The sequence below is a fragment of the Salvelinus namaycush genome, chromosome 32, assembly GCF_016432855.1.
Source record: "Salvelinus namaycush isolate Seneca chromosome 32, SaNama_1.0, whole genome shotgun sequence".
Classification (NCBI taxonomy): domain Eukaryota; kingdom Metazoa; phylum Chordata; class Actinopteri; order Salmoniformes; family Salmonidae; genus Salvelinus; species Salvelinus namaycush.
In genome coordinates this window covers 12156365-12182099 of record NC_052338.1, presented here as the reverse complement: position 1 = coordinate 12182099, position 25735 = coordinate 12156365, and positions in this window count along the sequence as shown.

Sequence of the window (25735 nt, the reverse complement as noted above, 5' to 3'; positions counted from 1 at the left end):
GTTAAATTACGAGCCTTGTTGGTTAAGCCACAGAAAAAGCCCGCAACCTTCCCGCTAGCCATGATTGGCTGAGATAATGAGTGGGCTGGACATGCCGAGGGATGAGTTCGGATTGGTCTCCCATATAGAATGCTTCTGTCTATTTGAGCTCGTCAGTCTGTGTTGGTAATCCTGTCGAACACTGCTTTTAAAAAAAATGTATTGTGTAGTGGAGCAGAATAAGTGTTGCTCTCCACTTTCTGGAGGATCAAGTTTTGAAATCAGTGCAATTAGAGTATGATAGTTAAAGAGATGGAGAAAACACCTGTCTCCGGATTATATCTTCAAACTAAGGGTAACCGTGGTATGGCATTCCTGACAGGGAGACACATCCATCATGCATGATAATGTATACAGGTAAGCTAGTCTAGCATTAGCTAGCTACATTTTCAGATTTTACACGTTTCTAATTTGGACAGAAAGTGGTTTCATTTCAAACAAAAGTGTACTGTTAGCTAGCTTATGAGATCCTAATGTTAGCTAGCTACCATTGAACCTGGTTGGTTAGCTCCCAGCATTGTGGCATTGTTGGCACTGTTCATTGTTGTTTAACTAGCTAAGGTTAGCTGACTGGCTCGTTTGCTAATGTTACGTGACGTGTGTACAACACCCGTTGTATATATGGCCAGTGTCAGTAAACGTCTGCAAAAAAGCATAATGAAATTGTTGCCAGCAGAGCTGGTTAGGCTGTTTTCATGTTATCCAATCATCAGCCAGAGCGTCAAGTTTGCGCTCCGAGAGCGAAATGAGATGGGTGGGGCTAAAGCTTAAGAGGGTGTGAACGATGCTGAATGGGTGTAGACAAAGAAGAGCTCTTCAGTAGATACCAAAACGTACTAAGGCTATTTTCTCAAAAGTGAGTTTACAAGTTGATCAACTTTAAAAGCAGAATTACTTTCCCATTGTTCCTCAAATGCAGTGTATTATATACTATTTTGTAGCTCTGAGTCTTTACTTTTATCCAACGTAAAACACACAATTTCAAATGTTACCACGTAAGACCGAAATCAGGTGGTGAGTGACATATGTGGAAACACTGCTACTGCAACACGTTAACAACAGCTTTTCACATGCAAGGAGAATAACACTATTTCACCACCACATGTGAAAGTTACATTTTCACATGAATGTTTCTTACATGTGAAACTGCAAATGTGAGTTTTACATGTATTTGTATTCATTATGGATCCCCCATTAGCTGCTGCCAAAGCACCAGCTACTCTTCCTGGAGTCCAGCAAAATTAAGGCAGTTTTTATAATTTTAAAAACATTGCAATACATTCACAACACACTGTATGCCCTCAGGCCCCTACCCCACCACTACCACATATCTACAGTACTAAATCCATGTGTATGTATAGTGCGTATGTTATCGTGTGTGTGTGTGTGTGTGTGTATGCATGCGTCTGTGACAATGTTTGTGTTGCTTCATCGTCCCCGCTGTTCCATAAGGTGTTTTTTTAATCTGTTTTTAAATCTAATTTTACTGCTTGCGTCAGTTACCTGATGTGGAAGAGAGTTCCATGTAGTCATGGCTCTATGTAATACTATGTGCCTCCCATAGTCTGTTCTGGACTTGGGGATTGTGAAGATACCTCTTGTGGGGTATGCATGGGTGTCCGAGCTGTGTGCCAGTAGTTCAGACAGCCAGCTCGGTGCATTCAACATGTCAATACCTCTCATAAATAAAAGTAGTGATGAAGTCAATCTCTCCTACACTTTCAGCCAGGAGAGATTGACATGCATATTATTAATATTAGCTGTCTTTGTACATCCAAGGGTCAGCCGTGCTGCCCTGTTCTGAGCCAATTGCAATTTTCCTAAGTCCTTTACTGTGGCACCTGACCACACGACTGAACAGTAGTCAAGGTGCGACAAAACTAGGGCCTGTAGGACCGCCTTGTTGATAGTGTTGTTAAGAAGGCAGAGCATCGCTTTATTATAGACAGACTTCTCCCCATCTTAGCTACTATTGCATCAATATGTTTTGACCATGACAGTTTACAATCTAGGGTTACTCCAAGCAGTTTAGTCATCTCAACTTGCTCAATTTCCACATGATTACAATATTTAGTTGAGGTTTAGGGTTTAGTGAGTGTTTTGTTCCAAATACAATGTTTTTAGAAATATTTAGGGCTAACTTATTCCTTGCCACCCACTCTGAAACTAATTGCAGCTCTTTGTTAAGTGTTGCAGTCATTTCAGTCGCTGTAGTAGCTGAAGTGTATAGTGTTGAGTCATCCGCATACATAGACACTCTGGCTTAACTCAAAGTGTTGTTAGTAAAAATTGAAAAAAGCAAGGGGCCTAAACAGCTACCTTGGGGAATTCCTTATTCTAACTGGATTATATTTGAGAGGCTTCCATTAAAGAACACCCTCTGTGTTCTGTTAGACGAGTAACTCTTTATCCACATTATAGCAGGGGGTGTAAAGCCATAATACATACGTTTTCCAGCAGCAGACTGTGATCGATAATGTCAAAAGCTACACTGAAATCTAACAAGACAGCCCCCACAATCATTTTCTCATCAATTTCTTTGAGCCAATCATCAGTCAATTGTGTACGTGCTGTGCTTGTTGAGTCTCCTTCACTATAAGCATGCTGAAATTCTGTTGTCAATTTGTTTACTGTGAAATAGCATTGTATCTGGTCAAACACAATTGTTTCCAGAAGTTTTGGGACAGAGGGCAGTATTTTTACATTCGGATGAAAGCGTGCCCAGAGTAAACTGCCTGCTACTCAGGCCCAGAAGCTAATATGCATATTATTGGTAGATTTGGATAGAGAACACTCTGAAGTTTCTAAAACTGTTTGAATGATGTCTGTGAGTATAACAGAACTCATATGGCAGGCGAAAACCTGAGAAAAATCCAACCAGGAAGTGGGAAATCTGAGGTTTGTAGCTTTTCAAGTCTTTGCCTATCCAATATACAGTGTAAATGGGGTCATATTGCACTTCCTAATGCTTCCACTAGATGTCAACAGTCTTTAGAACCTTGTTTCAGGCTTCTACTATGAAGGGGGAGCAAATACGAGCTGTTTGACTAAGGGGTCTGGCAGAATGCCGCGCGGCCGTGAGAGCGAGCTGCATTCCTTTTCATTTCTAAAGACAAAGGAATTGTCCGGTTGAAACATTATTGAAGATTTATTTGGGCATGCATTTGGGCATGCTATTTATCCAAAAGTGAAAATGCTGCCCCCTACCCCGAAGGAGTTAAGCTTTAATTTGGTGTATTGCACATGTGAATGTATGAAAGTTAAATATTTCCCAAAAATATTTTTGAATTTTGCGCTCTGCCATTTCAGCGGATGTTGTCGAGCGTTAAGAAGTTATTAAGGGTTGGTAACAGGCTGATTGATCGGTAAAGGGGGCTTTACTATTCTTGGGTAGCGGAATAACTTTAGCTTCCCTCCAGGCCTGAGGGCACACGCTCTCTAGTTGGCTTAAATTGAAGATGTGGCCAATAGGAGTGGCAATATTGTCTGCTATTATCCTCAGTAATTTTCATCCAGATTGTCAGACCCCGGTGGCTTGTCATTGTTGATAGACAACAATCATTTTTTCACCTCTTCCACACTGACTTTACGGAATTCAAATTATTAAATTATTGTCTTTCATAATTTGGTCTGATATATTTGGATGTGTAGTATCTGCGTTTGTTGTTGGCATGTCAACCCTAAATGTGCTTATCTTGCCAATGAAAAATACATTAAAGTAGTTTGCAATATCAGTGGGATTTTTGTTATGAATGAGCCATCTGATTCAATGAATGAAGGAGCCGATTTGGCTTTTTTCCCCAAAATTTCATTTAAGGTGCCCCAAAGCTTTTTACTATCATTCTTTATATAATTTATCTTTGTTTCGTCGTGTAGTTTATTTTTATTTAGTTTAGTCACATGATTTCTTAAATTGCAGTATGTTTGCGAATCAGTTGGGCTTCCAGACTTAATTGCCATACCTTTTGCCTCATCCCTCTCAACCATACAGTTTTTCAATTCCTCATCTTGTATGACCTCATCTCATTCTTGTATGACCTCTTATACACTATATTAAGCCCAGCCTTTGGAACTTTGGTTTTCCTAGATATGGCTATTATATTGTGATCACTACATCCTATGGATTTGGATACTGCTTTAAAGGAAATATCTGCTGCATTAGTAAAGATGTGATCAATACATGTTAATGATTTAATTCCTGTGCTGTTTGTAACTACCCTGGTAGGTTGACTGACAACCTGATCCAGGTTGCAGGCACTGGTTACAGTTTGAAGTTTTTCCCTGAGTGGGCAGCTTGATGATAGCCAGTCAATATTTAAATCACCCAGAAAATACACTTCTCTGTTGATATCACATACCTTATCAAGCATTTCACACATATTATCCAGATACTGACTGTTAGCACTTGGTGGTCTATAGCAGCTTCCCACAAGAATGGGTTTCAGGTGAGGCAGACGAACCTGTAGCCATATTACTTCAACAGTATTTAACATTAGATCGTCTCTAAGCTTTACAGGAATGTGGTTCTGAATATAGGTCGCAACACCGCCTCCGTTGGCATGTCTGTCTTTTCGGTAGATGTTATAACCATGTATTGCTACCACTCTATCATCAAAGGTACTTTCTAAGTGTGTTTCAGAGATCGTCAGAATATGAATGTCATCTGTTACAAGCAAGTTAATGACTTCTTGGACCTTGTTTCTTAGGCTACATATGTAAATATGGACTATTTTTAGCACTTTTCTCGGTTGCTTAATTGTTTTTAATGCTTTACTGGGAAGCTTATCAGAGGTAGACTTACTCATGTTATTTACATTGGAGCTGATAGTGCAGGGTGAGCTGCATAAAGTGGTCTTCCTACTATTGCACACCGCCTCAGTGCTAACAGTGGAACTCTGGTTTATAGGCTCATGATTACTGCTTACAATAGCTGTAGGATAAACAGATGTATTCAGTGCAATTAGGGGAAAATAAATTAAATGACTTACATTGTGTTTGCCAATGCCCCTAAGATCATGTACATTTGATGCAGCATTATGACAACTCATTGTCACAATGTTAGGGATTAACTGAGCTGGTCTTGGATCATTTACCAGTCATTGTTTCAACGCAGCCCTGAAATGTGTGGACAGAGTGACGGGATTGTTTTTACATGTGAAAATGTAATTATATGGAAATCAATACGTGTAAGTGAGACTTTCCCATGTGGAATTTGATTTTCACATGTTAACTTGCAATTCCACATGTGAACGTGAGATTTTCACATGAACGTTTTCACGTGAAACTGCATATCACAGATTTGATTTGGCTGAAAGCAAATATTTTGGATTGAGAGAGAGATGTTTGAACCCTTAGGAAAAAAACTTACAATTTAAACTCAACATGTGAAAAACAGCTATTAGGAAAATGCTATTTTCACATGTTTTTGTTGTTGTAAGGAAAGTTCGGACATCTCACTATCGTCTCTCTCTCAATATTATAATATTAGCATTCAGCCAAATCAAATCTGTGAAATTAATTTCTCACATTTAAATGTTCTTGTCGCCTCACCTCTCAGGACAATGAATTTCTCTCTCCTCAAAATTGTGAACGATATCTAATGTATTTATAATATGTATTTATAATATACATTATTTCAGTCTCAACAGCATGCAAATATGAATATGAATCATCCTTTATATGATTTATATGAATCACTCATACTACCCACAACCAAAGGGGGGTGCCAGCCAAATCTTTTGCTGGTCCACATCCTAACACATTTGACCAACAACCATCCTCCTATTGACCTGTCTGGCCTATGACTGTGCAGATGACAACCCGAGTTGTTATTAATGTACGCCGCGGGTCCCATATCTCCGTATCTGTAGCAAAGAACGGTCGCCGCCTCTGTCCCCCGCCCCTCTGGCTCCGACAGTCTGGCTCCTGTGTGTAAAAAGATCCAGCCTAATCTCTTTACTCCCATAGCTAAAATCAATAGGGACATATTTCTGGAAGAAGTTTCCAGCCCTTGTAATGTGCTGTTATTGGAGGGTGCGATTGATGGCGGTTCAGGTTTAGCTTCAGGCATCTCGGAGGGATCTTGAGGGTGTTGGTGAGTGGTGGAGAGGCCTCCTGGGTGTACCGGGCTCACTGGGTAGAAGGTACATATCAGGGAAAGTAGTGGAAGCAGAGGAAAGCTAGTTCTCTTGTGACTAGACATGACAGACAGCCTGACGTTCATGCATACACACTCAGCAGAATAGTCATTGTGTGAGAGAGTTTACATTTTCAAAGTTTATTCACCACGTGCACAGGATACAACGGGTGTAAAACAGTACAGTGAAATTCTTACCTTGAGAGCTCTTTGACAACAATGCAGTGATAAACCTAATAATAATATAAATAATAATAAAATAAAAACACACAAGAACTACGATGTGAGTTAAAGAAACAGTGGCAGTACCTTATTTAATGTGCAGGGGTGCTGGAGTGAGCCTCTTGCTACACCTGGACACACACACACACACCTTATGAATTTTCCCACGAGGCTACAAATTACCCCGAAGGAATGAGGGTGGTAATGTATGGCGCCTAGAACAACAGGTTTGTGTAGCATGGCTTTTAATGTGAGATTGGTGAAACGCAGTGCAAGTACAAACACTGAGTCAGCCATGGAGACACAAAACGTGTGTGTTTGTAAGTATGTGTGGGAGTCTCCTTATGCATGAGCAGAAATGATCCGTTGATTGCGAGGAAGAGCTACAGTACTGCCGTCAGCCACTTCTTATCGGAGACCTGTCATCTGCTGTAGAACTCTAGCCAGCCATTTTATTTTCCTTGTAATGTAGTACAAGCCCCCTCTCTTCCCCTCCCTGCACTCCTTCTCCCTACTCCTTCTCCTTCACCGCCATTGATTATCTATAACCAGGGGTGAAAGTAAGGTGGTACAGTCCGGTGCGGCGTCCCAAGAAAAATATAATTATGGGGGTTCGCCGTACCGGTAAAAAGTGAGCCTATCACAATTAATACAACCTGCCCAAAAAACTATAGGCTATTACGCCACTATTTAACATTACTGCATGTCAGGCGCATGACAAAGTAACGAATTGACTGGAAACCGGGTGGTATAAGCTCCAAATTGCCTTGTGGGTTGAGGAGAACACTTACATTTTGTCAAGCCGGAGATGTATGGTCTGGACCGGAGACGTATGGTCTGGACCGGAGACGTATGGTCTGGACCGGAGACGTATGGTCTGGACCGGAGACGTATGGTCTGGACCGGAGACGTATGGTCTGGACCGGAGACGTATGGTCTGGACCGGAGACGTATGGTCTGGACCGGAGATGTATGGTCTGTACATGGCGGAGACGTATGGTCTGGACCGGAGATGTATGGTCTGGACCGGAGACGTATGGTCTGGACCGGAGACGTATGGTCTGGACCGGAGACGTATGGTCTGGACCGGAGACGTATGGTCTGGACCGGAGACGTATGGTCTGGACCGGAGATGTATGGTCTGTACATGGCGGAGATGAGTGGCCAAGACCGAGGCTTGCGTTGACAACAGTGAGTGAGTGTAGGAATGTTTGCAGGTAGCCTACAGGAGCGCCTTTGTTAAGTGATTGTTTGACAATCAGATGAAAACATCATGACTGGTTGTGTTTAGTTATTTCTTTTCGTTATCAAAATTCTTAACTTAATTGAGCAACGATATCTTATTGGCACCAGCTGAGAACATCGGCCATATCCCCGGTGAGTGTGCATATTCAATGTCTTTGTCATTGGGTCAGTGTGTCATGACACAAGGCGAGACCCAGATGCAGACACAGGAGGCAGATGGTTGGAGTCTTAAAATATGTATTAATCCAATAGGGGAAGGCAAGAGAATGGTTGTGGACAGGCAAAAGGGTCAAAACCAGTTCAGAGTCCAAAAGGTACTGAAGGGCAGACAGATTCAAGGTCAGGCCAGGCAGAATGATCAGGCTGTCACACCCTGGCCTTAGTTATCTTTGTTTTCATTATTATTTTAGTTAGGTCAGGGTGTGACATGGTGAAGTATGTGTTTTGTTTTGTCTAGGGGTTTGTAGGTTTAATGGGGCAATGTCTTGTCTAGGTGTTTGTATGTCGATGGCTGCCTAGATTGGTTCTCAATTAGAGACAGCTGTGGTTTATTGTCTCTAATTGGGAGCCATATTTAAGGCAGCCATGGGCATCATGTGTTTGTGGGTAATTGTCTATGTCTAGTCTATGTTGCATGTTTGCACTTAGTCATTTATAGCTTCACGTTCGTCATTTTGTTGTTTTGTTTCGTTTGTTCTTCTTCAAAATAAAGAGAAGATGTATTTTGCACACGCTGCGCCTTGGTCCACTCTCTCTAAAGAAGACGATCGTGACACAGGCAGGCGGGAAAGAAGTCCAGAGTCAGGCAGGGGTCAAAGCCGGGAGGACTATCAAAAAGAGAATAACAAAAGGAGTACGGGAAAAACATGCTGGTTGACTTGTATGTTAATCAAGACGAACTGGCACAGAGAGACAGGAACACAGGGATAAATACACTGGCCCAGAGAGACAGGAAACACAGGGATAAATGCACTGGCCCAGAGAGACAGGAAACACAGGGATAAATGCACTGGCCCAGAGAGACAGGAAACACAGGGATAAATGCACTGGCCCAGAGAGACAGGAAACACAGGGATAAATGCACTGGCCCAGAGAGACAGGAACACAGGGATAAATACACTGGGGAAAACAAGCGACACCTGGAGGGGGTGGAGACAATATCGAGGACAGGTGAAACTGATCAGGGTGTGACACAGTGCCACTTTTGTTTGTTTTTGGACAATCATTTCCTCCTCCAGGTTAGATGGATGTCATATTGTATTTGTGTCTCCCCTTTTCGTAGGCCAATTATATGGATCAGCCAACATCATTTTTATTGATCTGTTTGTCAGTGTCAGCAGAGTAGGCTCCCCTGTCATTTCTGTAGTTTAAAAAAAATGCGTGCGTGCACTTGGGTGTCCCGTACCGGTAAGAAGTTAAATGTACTTTCATCCCTGTCTATAACTGAGGCTAACCATTATTTTGGTTTTCACGCTTTGTTATCCTCCCGTGACTTGCCAGGCCACCCTGTCCCAAACCATGGCTGCTGCTCTTCCTCTCAGATGTCCCTGAAACCAGGAGACTGTTATGATTTTAACCCTTCCACCCCTCCTTCAGTACAGACTACCTTTTTTCTCTTTCTGGCCACCCCTAGGAACCTGCATACGGACGCACACACTTTAAAAAATGTTTTTATCCTTCATTTTACTAGGCAAGCCAGTTAAGAACATGACGGCCTCCCCCGGCCAAACCTTGGACATCGCTAGGCTAATTGTGTGCCTCCCTATGGGACTCCCAATCACGGCCGGATGTGACACAGCCTGGATTTGAACCAGGGACTGTAGTGACACCTTTTGCACTGAGATGCAGTGCCTTAGACAGCTGCTCTGACACACACACACACACACACACACACACATATGCACACACACACACTTTTTATTTTAGTTTCTCACTGAAATGTGTACGCCAGAATACCATTATAACTGTCGCTATAACCACCCCCATCCACTCTGTCTATCTCTCAGTATTTTATCTCTCACCATCTCTCACTCTTTCTAGCACCTGCACACTCTTTTTCTCTCACTCTGCCTCTCCCACTTCCCTCTTTCTCTCTCCCCCTTCTCTCTTTCACTCATCCCTCTATCCCTATTTGTTTGTCTCACCCATTCTCACGCACACTTTCTCTCACCCCCCCATCCCCATCCTCTCTCGATAGCACCCGGCTGTTGGCTTGTGGCTGGGCTTGGGTTGACGGCTGGCTGTCTGGTGTCATGAGCGATCAGGTCGACGGCGGCACGGCAAGGCCGATAGGAGCTGAGCGAGGGCCGCCTTGTAGCGGGTCACCTCTCACGGCCAATTAGTGTTGGAGCTGCGGCGTGCTCGCCTCTTGTCAGGCCTGCTTATCGTCGGAGATCAGCGGCGATCAGTCTCTCACACCAGCCTCTCTCTCACTCTGCTCAGGCTCCCTCTCGCTTGTCTTTCCAGGCTGTCCTTGTCTCTCTTTCTCTCTGTTTGCGCCGTCATTTTGTTTTTGCCAGTGGCAGGTGGCTGCTTCACTTTGTGTCGATCAGTTTCGCTCTCACTTTTTTTCTCATATTTCTCTTTTATTGTATTAATTTAGCAGAAACTATGGTACAGAAAGACTTATAATCTGTGTACTTTGTGTTTAAATAGCGGCTGTTTTGTTGAGGCAGTTACAGGGAGTGAAAATAGGGAAAAAGAATGAACATTGTTTAAGGCAGAGATATTTTTTCTCACTTTATTCACTCCAACTCCCCCTTTTCACTCTTCATTTTTATTCTACTCTTTCTCTCTGTCCATTCTCTCCAGCATGATCCTCCCTATTTCTCCTCCCTGTTGTTTATTCTTTTCCTCTTTCACACACCCTCCATCTGTCTTTCTCTGATGTGAAAGAATGGAGCCGTGTCCCAGTGGGTGTCAGTGTATGACCGACCGACTGGCTTGTGTGTGTGTGTGTGTGTGTGTGTGTGTGTGTGTGTGTGTGTGTGTGTGTGTGTGTGTGTGTGTGTGTGTGTGTGTGTGTGTGTGTGTGTGTGTGTGTGTGTGTGTGTGTGTGTGTGTGTGTGTTTCAACCGAAGGTGACTCAGTGTTGGCAGAGTGAGACCCTTGGTGAGTGGCTCTGTCTTCTCACGAGCTGAACTCTGGTACTCAATTGCCCTTTTCTCTAACATACACACACGTACACACAAGCGTGTGTGTGTCTGTGTGTGAATTTATGTGTGTGTGTGTGTGAATTTGTTTGGTTGTGTGCATCTTTTATTTTTGAGTTTGTCAATGTCTTGCAAAGCATTTGAATCATCCCCCAAAAATACTAATGGTTAGAAATCAGCAATACATACAGTACAACTATCCCCAGCAGATGGCATAAACATGTAAAGAACCCATAGACTAAATCCATGTCATGGACATACTTTTTTTTAATGTAAAGTGATTTTAAGTGTGCATGAAAGGGCACCTAACAAATAGTATATATTACCATTATTCACAGACAGTGTATTTTTAAATACCAGTAGGTGTATAGAGGCTCATCTGACGCCTGGCGACACGGGCATTGATTAATGATGTCTGGCTAGAAGACTCTTCCATCCATAGGGCCAGTATTAGTTTTTGTTTTAATTACCACTGCCTAGTAATGTTTCCTATCCATAACTGTCTGGTGTGTGTGTGTGTGTGTGTGTGTGTGTGTGTGTGTGTGTGTGTGTGTGTGTGTGTGTGTGTGTGTGTGTGTGTGTGTGTGTGTGTGTGTGTGTGTGTGTGTGTGTGTGTGTGTGTGTGTGTGTGTGTGTGTCTGTGTCTGTGTCTGTGTCTGTGTGTGTGTGTGTGTGTGTGTGTGTGTGTAGTAGGGTGCATGTGTGTGTGAGGGGTGGGGAGTGAGTGTAGGAAAGAGTAAAGCGAAGGAAAGGGAGAGAGTGTGTGGTGGGGTGGGTGGGTGTGTGTGTGTGTGGGGGGGGGGGGTGTAGTGAATACAGCAAGGGAAAGGGAGAGAGAGCGTTGGTTTGTGTGTGTGTGTGTGTGTGAGATATTGTGGGGGGGGCACATGTATTTACATAGGGCAGTGAGTGTGCGCTTGTGTGCGTGTGTTTTTGTCTACATGTACGTGATATCCATGATTGAGGCCTTGGCACCTGGCTCAGCCCTTATGCCCATCTCCCTCCATGCACCACTGTGTGGCAGGCAGCATCTTTCATTTCAATATTTCAATATTTATGTCTCACTTTTACAAGCCATTGTCATTGCCAAGTCATTGTAAGGGTATGTGCAACTGGGCTGTTTGGCTTTCTGTCAATTACTCTCTCTTCTTCTTATGCTGAGCCTGGTTTGATTTTATATTTATTTATTTATTAGTATATATATTTTTTCCTCTACCTCGGGTAGTATAAAGACAGTCTCTACCTCGGGTAGTATAAAGACAGTATCTACCTCGGATGGTATAAAGACAGTATCTACCTCGGGTGGTATAAAGACAGTATCTACCTCGGGTAGTATAAAGACAGTATCTACCTCGGGTAGTATAAAGACAGTATCTACCTAGGGTAGTATAAAAACAGTATCTACCTCGGGTAGTATAAAGTCAGTATCTACCTAGGGTAGTATGAAGACAGTATCTACCTCGGGTAGTATGAAGACAGTATCTACCTCGGGTAGTATAAAGACAGTCTCTACCTCGGGTAGTATAAAGACAGTATCTACCTCGGGTAGTATAAAGACAGTCTCTACCTCGGGTAGTATAAAGACAGTATCTACCTCGGGTAGTATAAAGACAGTATCTACCTCGGGTAGTATAAAGACAGTATCTACCTCGGGTAGTATAAAGACAGTCTCTACCTCGGGTAGTATAAAGACAGTATCTACCTCGGGTGGTATAAAGACAGTATCTACCTCGGGTGGTATAAAGACAGTCTCTACCTCGGGTAGTATGAAGACAGTCTCTACCTAGGGTAGTATAAAGACAGTATCTACCTCGGGTAGTATAAAGACAGTCTCTACCTCGGGTAGTATAAAGACAGTCTCTACCTCGGGTCCTTCTTAAGTACAGTATCATAGTTAGGAAGCTAACGCATGTCGTTTTAGACTGAAAAATATAGTATAAATAAGAATTACTTTCTGTTTTTTGTATTTTTTATTATTGATTGGTGACTCACAGCATTTGTTTTATTAATGTATGCATAGGGGTGTATTTTTTGCACGCTTGCCATCTGTCGTGTGTGTGTGTGTGTGTATGTATGTGCACCATAGGCACACATTGATGCATACACATGTACCATGTGTGTGTATCAATGTGTGTTGCATGTGTGCGCTCGCATATGCGGTCCGTGCATACATGTTTGTGTTTGTGCTCACACAAACCTTTCATATGCACTCATTCCTCCTGTTTGGAAGATGAACTTAACGGTGGAAGTGAAGGAAAAGGGCAGCCTCATTTGCATAGCGGGGCTTTATTAGAATATGCTAAGGATGGAGAGGAGTGTATTTCCAGCCTCGGCGATAAATCGCTGCCGCATCGCAAAGTCGCCTCTGTCGTCACCATCATTTGCATACCTTGCGGTCTTCCTTTTTTTAAATTTTTTTTTACTTACCTTAATGGGCGAATGCTTATTTTAAATTACAGATTTGTCTCCAAGTAGACTTTTGGCAAGCACTCTGCAACTTAAATGGGGCCGTTCTGTTTCTTTATAGATGAACTGAGGGATTGTGGCTTTAAAAGGTTCCGGATGCGTCTGTCTGTAGTCGGGATGCTGTGGAGGGTTTGTGATGTGGAGAATACGGTGTTATTGAGAGGTTGGTTTAATGGTCGGGAATTAGACCTTACGTTTGAAGGATGAGGTTTGATTATTACTACACCCATCCGCCTCAAGGGTTCTCTCCAAAAAGTAGGTGCCACATTAGATTTCAGACACAGACAGACAGACACTTCCAATAGCCAGTCTTTCAAGAGAAATTGTGTGGCTCATCCACTGGTGTTTTATGGAAATTGACAGAATATATTGCCACACTGACGTTGAGCATCCAAAAGACCGACTTAACCTCAAATTCTATAAGTCTCCACTTCACATATTTACATCCAACTCTTCTAAAATCAAAGCTAAATCTACCACCACACCTTCCACTGCTCAGAACAAGCACCAACACTTTTTTTTGTTTTATTTTTTTCCAGAACGTCCACCGGTTAAATGCAAGCCAACATCTGATGACGTTTGGCTCTGTTTGTTTATGGAGGCCGATGGATTGCCGTGGCGAGCCTTGACTCTGAGATCTCACTCGGGACCGGGCCAGTCAGATCTCGTCAGGCCCTGGATGACTAGATGAAACAGGCGTTGTTGGCCCATCCGCTCAGGTTTGCTTTCAAAAAGACAGCGCCGCATGGGGCCTCGGAGACGAGGCCGCCCATGGGTCCATATTTTTTTTAAAGGGAAAGAAGGAGGGGAGAAAAAAACATGATTTATTTAGCATGTTTACTGTTTCTACCATATCTTGGAGAGCAGGATTATTTTCACAAACAATAAAGCCCCTGGAGTATTACTATTAGAACTCTGGGATCCCGGGGTAGTTGGCTTCCAAAACGATTGTCACGATCATCGTAAAGATGAGACCAAGGCACGGCGTGAGTAGACTTACACATAATTTTCATCAACTGAAACTCACCTAACAAAACAACAAACAACCAAACGAAACGTGACGCTACAGGTGTGCACTCAGGCAACTCAATGTAGACAAGATCCCACAACACAAACGAGGAAAATGGCTACCTAAATATGATCCCCAATCAGAGACAACAATAAACAGCTGTCTCTGATTGGGAACCATATCAGGCCAACATAGACATACAAAACCCCTAGACATACAAAACCCCTAGACATACAAAACTAACCAAAACATATAGAAAAACAGAGATATCTAAGGTCAGGGCGTGACAGTACCCCCCCCCGAAAGGTGCGGAGTCCTGGCCGCAAACCTGAACCTATAGGGCAGGGTCCGGGTGGGCATCTACCCTTGGTGGCGGCTCCGGTTCTGGATGCAGCTCTGGAAGCTCCGGACCGTGGGTCATCTCTGGAGGCCCCGGACCGTGGATCGTCGCCGGAAGCTCCGGACCGTGGGTCGTCTCTGGAGGCCCCGGACCGTGGATCGTCGCCGGAGGAACCAGACCGTAGATCGTCGCAGGAGGCTCTGGACCGAGATCCCCTGCTGAAGGCTCTGGACCGAGATCCCCTGCTGAAGGCTCTGGACCGAGATCCCCTGCTGAAGGCTCTGGACCGAGATCCCCTGCTGAAGGCTCTGGACTGAGAACCCCTGCTGAAAGCTCTGGACCGCCAACCGTCGCTGGAGGCTCTGGACCGCCGACCGTCGCTGGAGGCTCTGGACCGCCGACCGTCGCTGGAGGCTTCATCGCTGGAGGCACCGGACCATGGATCATCGCCGGAGGCTCTGAACTGGGAACCACCGCCGGAGGCTCCGGACTGCAGATCGTCGCCGGAGGCTCCGGACCGCCGACCGTCGCCGGAGGCTCCGGACCGCCGACCGTCGCCGGAGGCTCCGGACCGCCGACTGTCGCCGGAGGCTCTGGACCGCTGACCGTGGCTGGAGGCTTCATCGTTGGAGGCACCGGACCGTGGATCATCGCCGGAGGCTCCGAACCGGGAACCACCGCCGGAGGCTCTGAACCGGGAACCACCGCCGGAGGCTCTGGACTGCAGATCGTCGCCGGAGGCTCTGGACCGCCGTCTGCATTGGGCTTTTAACAACCATCTCAAACCATGAATGCATTAAAATTGAGGTTCCCTTTAACAAGGTATTGTAGCAGTCGAGATGTTTGGGCAAAGTTGGAAATACGTTGCTCAATCATTAATTTCCCAGGATGCATCATTATTGAGCAGATTTCCAAAGAAACCTTACCAACAACATACTCCACACACTCAGCAGGGTAGCCTACAATTTGTTCTTGCTGTTGTTGCTTTTGCCATACCATAATTAAGGCAATAAAATGTTACCATAGTGCAATGCACTTGGTGGCACCAATAATAAGTACAGAGGTGTATACTGGTTTTACTACATTATTTGAGTAATTATTTAACCTCTAACACCTCCCAAACCCGGATCCGGGAGCACCCCCATCAGTAGAAAAGCTACTAGCATAGCCTAGCATAGCGTCACAAGTAAATACTAGCATCTAAATATCATTAAATCACAAGTCCAAGGCACCAGATGAAAGATACACATCTTGTGAATCCAGCCATCATTTCTGATTTTTAAAATGTTTTACAGGAAAGACACAATATGTAAATCTATTAGCTAACCACGTTAGCAAAAGACACCACTTTTTTTACTCCACCAGTTTTTTACTCCATCAGTAGCTATCACAAATTCGACCAAATAAAGATATAAATAGCCACTAACCAAGAAACAACTTCATCAGATGACAGTCTGATAACATATTTATTGTATAGCATATGTTTTGTTAGAAAAATGTGCATATTTCAGGTATAAATCATAGTTTACCATTGCAGCCACCATCACAACTCTCAGCAAAGTGACTAAAATAACTACAGAGAGCAACGTGTATTACCTAATTACTCATCATAAAACATTTCTTAAAAATACACAGCGTACAGCAATTGAAAGACACAGATCTTGTGAATCCAGACAATATTTCAGATTTTCTAAGTGTTTTACAGCGAAAACACAATATAGCGTTATATTAGCATACCACAATAGCAAACATCACAACAGCATTGATTCTGGCCAAACGTAGCGATTACGTATAAACCACCAAAAGATATTAATTTTTTCACTAACCTTCTCAGAATTCTTCAGATGACAGTCCTATAACATCGTATTACACAATGCATATAGAGTTTGTTCGAAAATGTGCATATTTAGCGGCACAAATCGTGGTTATACAATGAGAAAAGTAGCAAAGCTGCCCAGAAAATGGCAGGAGAAATCTTTGAAGAGGCACCTATTCTAATCAGTAACTATTCCAAAACTTGACTAAAAAATACAGGTTGGACAGCAATTGAAAGACAAATTAGTTCTTAATGCAATCGCTGGGTTACATTTTTTAAATTAACGTTACTTCAAGCATACAGCGTGCGCTAAAGCGAGACCGCACCATAATTCATGGCGGAATAATTATTTGACATTTGTCAACATAAGTACGAATTAACAGCATAAAGACTGCTTACTATTAGCTGGGCTTCCATCAGAATCTTGGGCAAGGGTTCCTTTCTCCAGAACAATCGTCTTTGGGTTGAAAGATGTCCTCTTGTCCGGTCGAAATAGCCGCTAATGTTAGCCACCAACTGGAGAGGTGTCCAACTCGTGAACGCGCATGACAAAGAAATCCCAGAAAATCGCAATAAACTGCTATAAACTGCTATAAGTCGGTTTAAATTAACTACCTTATGATGTCTTTAACACCTATAACGAATAAAAACATGACCGGAGATATAGAACTACTAAAACGAAAGCGTTTGCAGGACGCCATTGTGATATCTTCTTGCGTCAGGCGCACCGTTGAAAAGGACGGTACTTCCGTTCCACGGTCTTATAAAGGGCCCCAGATTGCGCAATCCACTCCATTCAAAATCTCCCCGCTTACTGACATCTAGAGGAAGACGTATGCAGTGCATGTAGCCCGATGGCTTACATGGGGACTTATAAACTGGCCTCAGAACAGGGACCTCGATTTCTGAAATCTCACTCCCTGACAGGAAATGTGCTGCAGAATGAGTTCTGTTTCACTCAGAGAAATAATTCAAACGGTTTTAGAAACTAGAGAGTGTTTTCTATCCAATAGGAATAATAATATGCATATTGTACGAGCAAGAATTGAGTACGAGGCAGTTTAATTTGGGAACTCATTTTTACAAAGTCGAAATGGCGCCCCCATAGGCTCAAGAAGTTAATAAAGAGTGAGGGAGATAGTGTGTGTGTTGGTCGCTAACTATTATAAAGTGAACATCCCACATGCTTTGAGATCACACATTTTGTTGTTGCCAATTAACAGCCGACCTGAAAACAACAGTTTATTTTGCTCTTCAGCTTTCCTTGTCTCAAGTGGGTCCTATTACTATCTGTGTTCCCAGTGGGTCCTATTCCTATCTGCGTTGCCAACGAATGACCAGTCCCTTTCACAACACATTGAAGCTGACTTTTTTCGTTGACTTTACGTTTACTTGAAACTTTAGGCTATTCTTCATCGTATTAGAGCCCTTTGGGTGAAGTTAAGTTGGCATTTAGGACTGCAGTGCTTTAAATCACACCTGAAACCCCACCTCTTTAAGGAATACCTAGGATAGGATAAAGTAATCCTTCTACCCCCCCCCCCCCCCCCTTAAAAGATTTAGATGCACTATTGTAAAGTGGCTGTTCCACTGGATATCATAAGGTGAATGCACCAATTTGTAAGTCGCTCTGGATAAGAGCGTCTGCTAAATGACTTAAATGTAAATGTAAATGTAAATCTTAACTGCAGGCCTTTTATAGAAAAAGCTAATCCCAGGAGCTATGGAGCTTTAGTTTTTACCCCAGGCTCTGATTTATTTGATTTCAGAGGAAGTTTTGCTAAGCGTGCTTATAGCACATCACTGCTGAATGATTTAGTAGGGAAGAAGAAGCCCATACAGTGAGAGAAAGTCCAAAGACAAATTCTTGTCTCATCCCTTAATTGGTGAAGGAGGAAAAAAGTCAGACTCCAAACGATTTAATATCACAATAAATAAATATTTGTTGCTAATGAGACTTTAGTGTGACCATTTGTCGCGATATGTACCACGTACAGAATCACTCTCTTAATCGCAATTTACCAGTGCTTCTTTTTTAGTATCATTTAGTACCCCAAAGCTGAAAAGGATGGTCTTTTTTCCTTTTAACAAAGGATTGTCTTTAGGCATATTGGAATATTAAGTTCTATAGGAAATTTGAGATATGCCTCTTGACAAGCAAGCTCAAAGATAAAGATTAAAGTGGTTCCTTAAGGGCTTTGGAGGAACACTTGAAACAACAATAAAGTAGCCAATTACTCTTTGCAGTTTATTGAAGTTTTGGTTTCCTACTTCCTACAGAGAATGCACTGTGTCTTAATGTAACTGCACTCTTACAAAGTAAGGAAGTGTGGAGATCCATCCTCCTTGACATGGCTCTTCTCTACCCTAATATTCCAAATACCACTTGTTTCGGTGTGATCCAATTGGGCCCAAAGTGCTTTTGAAAAATGTAAAGTGTTAATCTATCAATCACATATATTTACTTTGTAGCCCTTTTTACAGAAACATTTATCAAATAGTACTTTACTTCAAGCAGCAGCATAGTGGCATGCTGAATACCACTTGAAGTGATCGAATTGGACCAACAGTGCTTTTGAAAAATGTAATGTGTCAATCACTCAATCAATCAAATGTATTTACTTAGTAGCCCTTTTAAAGGAACATATGACAGATATGTTGTGGCAAGGAAAATTTAAGGGATGAGACAAGAATTTGTCTTTTGACTTTCTCTCACTGACTGGACTCCCTCTTCCTACTAAATCATTCATCAGTGATGTGCTATAAGCACGCTTAGCAAAACTTCCTCTGAAATCAAATAAATCAGAGCCCGGGGATAAAAACTAAAGCTCCATAGCTCCTGGGATTGGCTTTTTCTATAAAAGGCCTGCAGTTAAGATTTAAAGCACTGCAGTCCTAAATGCCAACTTAACTTCACCCAAAGGGCTCTAATACGATGAAGAATAGCCTAAAGTTTCAAGTAAATGTAAAATCAATGAAAAAAGTCAGTTTCAATGTGTTGCGAAAGTGGCAGGTCATTCGCTGGGAACACAGATAGGAATAGGACCCACTGGGAACACAGATAGGAATAGGACCCACTTGAGACAAGGAAAGCTGAAGAGCAAAATAAACTGTTGTTTTCAGATCGGCTGTTAATTGGCAACAGAAAAATGTGTGATCTCAAAGCATGTGGGATGTTCACTTTATTAGTGACCAACACACACACTATCTCCCTCACTCTTTATTTAATAATTACTCCAATCAAATTGGTCACATACACATGGTTGGCAGATGTTATTGCGAGTGTAGCGAAATGCTTATCCTTCTAGATCCGACAGTGCAGCAGTATCTAACCGGTGATATCTAACAATTCCACAACAAAACCTAATATCTAACAAATTCCACAACAAAACCTAATACACACAATCTAGTAAAGGAATGGGATAATAATATATAAGTATAAAATATATGGATGAGCAGTGACAGTGCGGCTAAGATGCAATAGATAGTAAATAATAGATAGTGAAGGATACAGTATACAGTATATACATATGAGATGAGTAATGTGAGATATGTAAACATTCTTAAAGTGGCATTATTAAAGTGACTAGTGTTCCATTTATTAAAATGGCTAATGATATCAAGTCTGTAGGTAGGCAGCCGCCTCTCTGTGCTAGTGGTGGCTGTTAAACAATCTGATGTCCTTGAGATAGAAGCTGTTTATCAATCTCTCTGTCCCAGCTTTGATGCACCTGTACTGACCTCGCCTTCTGGATGGAAGCGGGGTGAACAGGCAGTGGCTCGGGTGGTTATTGTCCTTGATTATCTTTTTTGCCTTCCTGCGACATCGGGTGCTGTAGGTGTCCTGGAGGGCAGACCGCACCACCCTCTGTAGAGCCCTGCTGTTGTGGGCGGTGCAGTTGCCGTACCCGACCGTGATACAGCGCGACAGGATACTCTCAATTTTGCACCTGTAAAAGTTAGTGAGGGTTTTCGGTGACAAGCCACATTTTTTAAACGTCCTGAGGTTGAAGAGGCGCTGTTGCGCCTTCACCACACTGTCTGTGTGCGTGGTACATAATGTAGTAAAACCAGTATGCACCTTTGTACTTATTATTGGTGCTACCAAGTGCATTGTGCTATGGTAACATTTTGTTGCATTAATTATGGTATGGCAACAAGAACCGAAACAATAAATTGTAGGCTACCCTGCTGAGTGTGTGTAGTATGTTGTTGGTAAGGTTTCTCTGGAAATCTGCTCAATAATGATTTATCCTGGGAAATGAATGATTGAGCAACGTATTTCCAACTTTGCCCAAACATCTTGACTGCTAAAATACCTTGTTAAAGGGAACCTCAATTTTAATGTATTCATGGATTGAGATGGTTGTTAAAGCACCAATGCAGATGTTTTTATTTCAATATCAAATCATTTATGGGTAAAAATGAAGTACCTTACTGTGATTGTTTTCAATTAAGATTGTCCCCCACACAAAAAAAGAGGGCAATTTCTTAAGCTAGGATTTTGCTAGGACTGTCTGGGAGTGATCTGAATGGGGAAGGGAAAATTAGGCTTGGAACTCTTTCTTATTGGTCTATTAACTAATTTATCTCATGGATGCCCAAAACTCCATCCCACCAACACAGGCAGAATTTTTTTTCTAAACAGCTTTTACACTACAATGGCATTGTCATCATTTTTGGAGTATTATTCCAAACTCATAGTGTGGAAATGTATATAAAACACAGGAAAATCACATTTTTGACTGCACTGGGCCTGTAAGCACCACCTGCACTACATGATAAATGCATTTTCCCTCACATTTCAAGTGAGTTAGCCAAATTAGTTCTTCCATTTCATGAAAGGTGTCCATTTTGTAAATATCAAATACTTTTTGACTGTGTTTTTGGCTTATTTCATTGCTCTTCAGTGTTTGCTCTGACACAAGGCTCCATTTTAATACATTATAACCAACAATATTGATATAGTGCAACCCTGTAGCGATCGTCTGTTGAATTAGGTGTGGACCAAAGCGCAGCGTGGTAAGTGTTCATGTTATTTTTATTTAAACAGAACACTAAACAAAATAACAAAGAAAATGAACGAAAACGAAACAGTCCTGTCAGGTGCAGCAACACAAAACAGAAAACAGCTACCCACAAAACACAGGTGGGAAAAGGCTACCTAAGTATGGTTCTCAGTCAGGGACAACGATAGACAGCTGCCTCTGATTGAGGACCACACCCGGCCAAACACACAAATAGAAAACATAGAACACAAAACATAGAATGCCCACCCAAACTCACGCCCTGACCAAACCAAAATAGAGACATAAAAAGGATCTCTAAGGTCAGGGCGTGACAAACCCAAAGAAGAATTTCCTCCTCAAGTACAAAAGAGAGCCTTTATTGATTGAATATTCACAATCTTCCATCAGATTAAGAATATCAAACCAGAGGAGGAAGCGAAGTGAGAGATTTTACTCAGCCCAATATCTGTCCACGAAAATAATCCCATGAAGCGAGGAGTTTTTGTGTCGAGGTCAATGAGAGAGTGTCGAATTTGGTCAGAAAATATTTTGACCGACAGTGCTTTTGAAAAATGTAGTGTCAATCACTCAATCAATCAAATGTATTTACCTTTTACCACATATGTAACGGCTTTCCTCCTCCTCTTCATCCGAAGAGGAGGAGCAGGGATTGAACCAAAATGCAGCGTTGTGTGATGACATGATATTTATTGAACAAGACACAAAAACGAACTATACTTGATTAACTACAAAACAATAAACGACGTAGACGCACCTGAACATAAGAACTTACGTATAACGAAGAACGCATGAAAACAGGAACAGACTACATAAACCGAACAAACGAACAAACAAAACCGAAACAGTCCCATGTGGCGTAACATAACACAGACACAGGAGACAACCACCCACCAACAAACAGTGTGAAAACACCTACCTTAATATGACTCTCAATCAGAGGAAATGAAAACCACCTGCCTCTAATTGAGAGCCATATCAGGTCACCCTTTAAACCAACATAGAAACAGAAAACATAGACTGCCCACCCAAACTCACGTCCTGACCAACTAACACATACAAAACTAACAGAAAACAGGTCAGGAACGTGACATAACCCCCCCCTTAAGGTGCGAACTCCGGGCGCACCAGCACAAAGTCTAGGGGAGGGTCAGGGTGGGCATCTGACCACGGTGGTGGCTCAGGCTCTGGGCGAGGTCCCCACCCCACCATAGTCAATCCCAGCTTACTTCTCCCCCTCAGAATGACCACCCTCCTATTCCACCCACCTAATATAAGAGGCAACACAAAAATAAGGGACAGCTCTGGGACAAAGTAGCTCAGGACAGAGAGGTAGGTCAGGATAGAGAGGTAGCTCAGGATAGAGGGGCAACTCCGGACTGAAGGGCAGCTCCGGACAGAGAGACAGCTCTGGACTGAGGGGCAGTTCTGGATACATGGCAGCTCTGGACGCTCATGACTAGCTGACGGCTCTGGACGCTCATGGCTGGCTGACGGCTCTGGACGCTCATGGCTGGCTGACGGCTCTGGACGCTCATGGCTGGCTGACGGCTCTGGACGCTCATGGCTGGCTGACGGCTCTGGACGCTCATGGCTGGCTGACGGCTCTGGACGCTCATGGCTCGCTGACGGCTCTGGCTGCTCATGGCTGGCTGACGGCTCTGGACGCTCATGGCTGGCTGGCGGCTCTGGCAGATCCTGTCTGGTTGGCGGCTCTGGCAGATCCTGTCTGGTTGGCGGCTCTGGCAGATCCTGTCTGGTTGGCGGCTCTGGCAGATCCTGTCTGGTTGGCGGCTCTGGCAGATCCTGACTGACGAATGGCTCTAGCGGCTCCTGACTGACTAACGGCTCTGACGGCTCGGGACAGACGGGCGGCTCTAATGGCTCGGGACAGACGGATGGCTCAGACGGCACTGGGCAGACGGATGGCTCAGACGGCACTGGGCAGACGGATGGCTCAGACGGCACTGGGCAGACGGATGGCTCAGACGGCACTGGGCAGACGGATGGCTCAGACGGCACTGGGCAGACGGATGGCTCAGACGGCACTGGGCAGACGGATGGCTCAGACGGCACTGGGGAGACGGATGGCTCAGATGGCGCTGGTGAGACGGATGGCTCTGGCCGGATGAGACGCACTGTAGACCTGGTGCGTGGTGCCGGAACTGGAGGCACCGGGCTAAGGACACGCACCTTCATGCTAGTGCGGGGAGCAGGGACAGGGCACACTGGACTCTCAAAGCGTACTATTTGCCTGGTGCGTGGTACCGGCACTGGTGGCACCGGGCTGAGGGCACGCACATCAGGACGAGTACGGGGAGAAGGAACAGTGTGTACAGGGCTCTGGAGACGCACAGGTGGCTTAGTGCGTGGTGCCGGAACTGGAGGCACTGGGCTGGAGACACGCACCATAGGACGAGTGCGTGGAGGAGGAACAGGGCTCTGGAGACACACTGGAAGCCTGTTACGTGGTGTAGGCACTGGTGGAACTGGACTGGGGCGGGGAGGTGGTGCCGGAAATACCGGACCGTGCAGGCGTACTGGTTCCCTTGAACACCGAGCCTGCCCAACCTTACCTGGTTGAATGCTCCCCGTCGCCCGACCAGTGCGGGGAGGTGGAATAACCCGCACCGGGCTATGTAGGCGAACCGGGGACACCATGCGTAAGGCTGGTGCCATGTATGCCGGCCCGAGGAGACGCACTGGAGACCAGACGCGTTGAGCCGGCATCATGGCACCTGGCTCAATGCCCAATCTAGCCCTACCAGTGCGGGGAGGTGGAATAACCCGCACCGGGCTATACACGTACAGGAGACACCGTGCGCTCTACTGCGTAACACGGCGTCTGCCCGTACTCCCGCTCTCCACGGTTAGCCTGGGAAGTGGGCGCAGGTCTCCTACCTGCCCTTGGCCCACTACCTCTTAGCCCCCCCCCCCAAGAAATTTTTGGGGTTTCTTCACGGGCTTCCGTGCTAGCCGCATACCTTCATAAATCCGGTCTCTCTCTCCCGTTGCCTCCGCTCTCCTAATCGCCTCCAGCTGTTCCCATGGAAGGCGATCTCTTCCAGCTCGGATCTCCTCCCATGTGTAGCAACCTTTTCCATTTAACACGTCCTCCCATGTCCACTGCTCGAACTCACGCTGCTTGGTTCTGGATCGGTGGGTGGTTCTGTAACGGCTTTCCTCCTCCTCTTCATCCGAAGAGGAGGAGCAGGGATTGAACCAAAATGCAGCGTTGTGTGATGACATGATATTTATTGAACAAGACACAAAAACGAACTATACTTGATTAACTACAAAACAATAAACGACGTAGACGCACCTGAACATAAGAATTTACGTATAACGAAGAACGCATGAAAACAGGAACAGACTACATAAACCGAACAAACGAACAAACAAAACCGAAACAGTCCCATGTGGCGTAACATAACACAGACACAGGAGACAACCACCCACCAACAAACAGTGTGAAAACACCTACCTTAATATGACTCTCAATCAGAGGAAATGAAAACCACCTGCCTCTAATTGAGAGCCATATCAGGTCACCCTTTAAACCAACATAGAAACAGAAAACATAGACTGCCCACCCAAACTCACGTCCTGACCAACTAACACATACAAAACTAACAGAAAACAGGTCAGGAACGTGACAACATAATTCAGCAACATTTGTCAGATAGTGCTTTACTTCAAGCAGCAGGATAGTGGCAAGTAAAAACTATTTTGAAGCACATTCTAATTTTGGTATTATTGACAGCGTACGTGTTAACTCTGACCCTAACAAGCTTCCTTCAGTTCATCTGCTGTGATGAGGAGGTGTGGCTCAAACAGTCAGCACAGTGTTTATTCAGCATGTGTAATAGTCCAGGGGACGAATCACAGTCAAGAAGCGCTGTCGCCCCTGGAGACCGATGGCTCCACCTCAGTGTGTGCAGCTAAATATGGAAATCTTAAAACACTTGAATGGATACACACATACACACACACACACACACACACATAATGACAAGACCCAATGATCACTCAGCAACACATGCCTCTCCCAAATGTCAATATGCCTTGTCTATTGCTATCTAATTTCACTGTAGAGCCCCTAGCCCTGCCCAATATGACTTAGATAGCCCTTTTGTTAAACCCCCATACATGCGGTGACCTCACCTGGCTTACAGTTGAATTCGGAAGTTTGCATACACTTAAGTAGGAGTCATTAAATCTCGTTTTTCAACCACTCCACAAATTTCTTGTTAACAAACTATAGTTTTGGCAAGTCGGTTAGG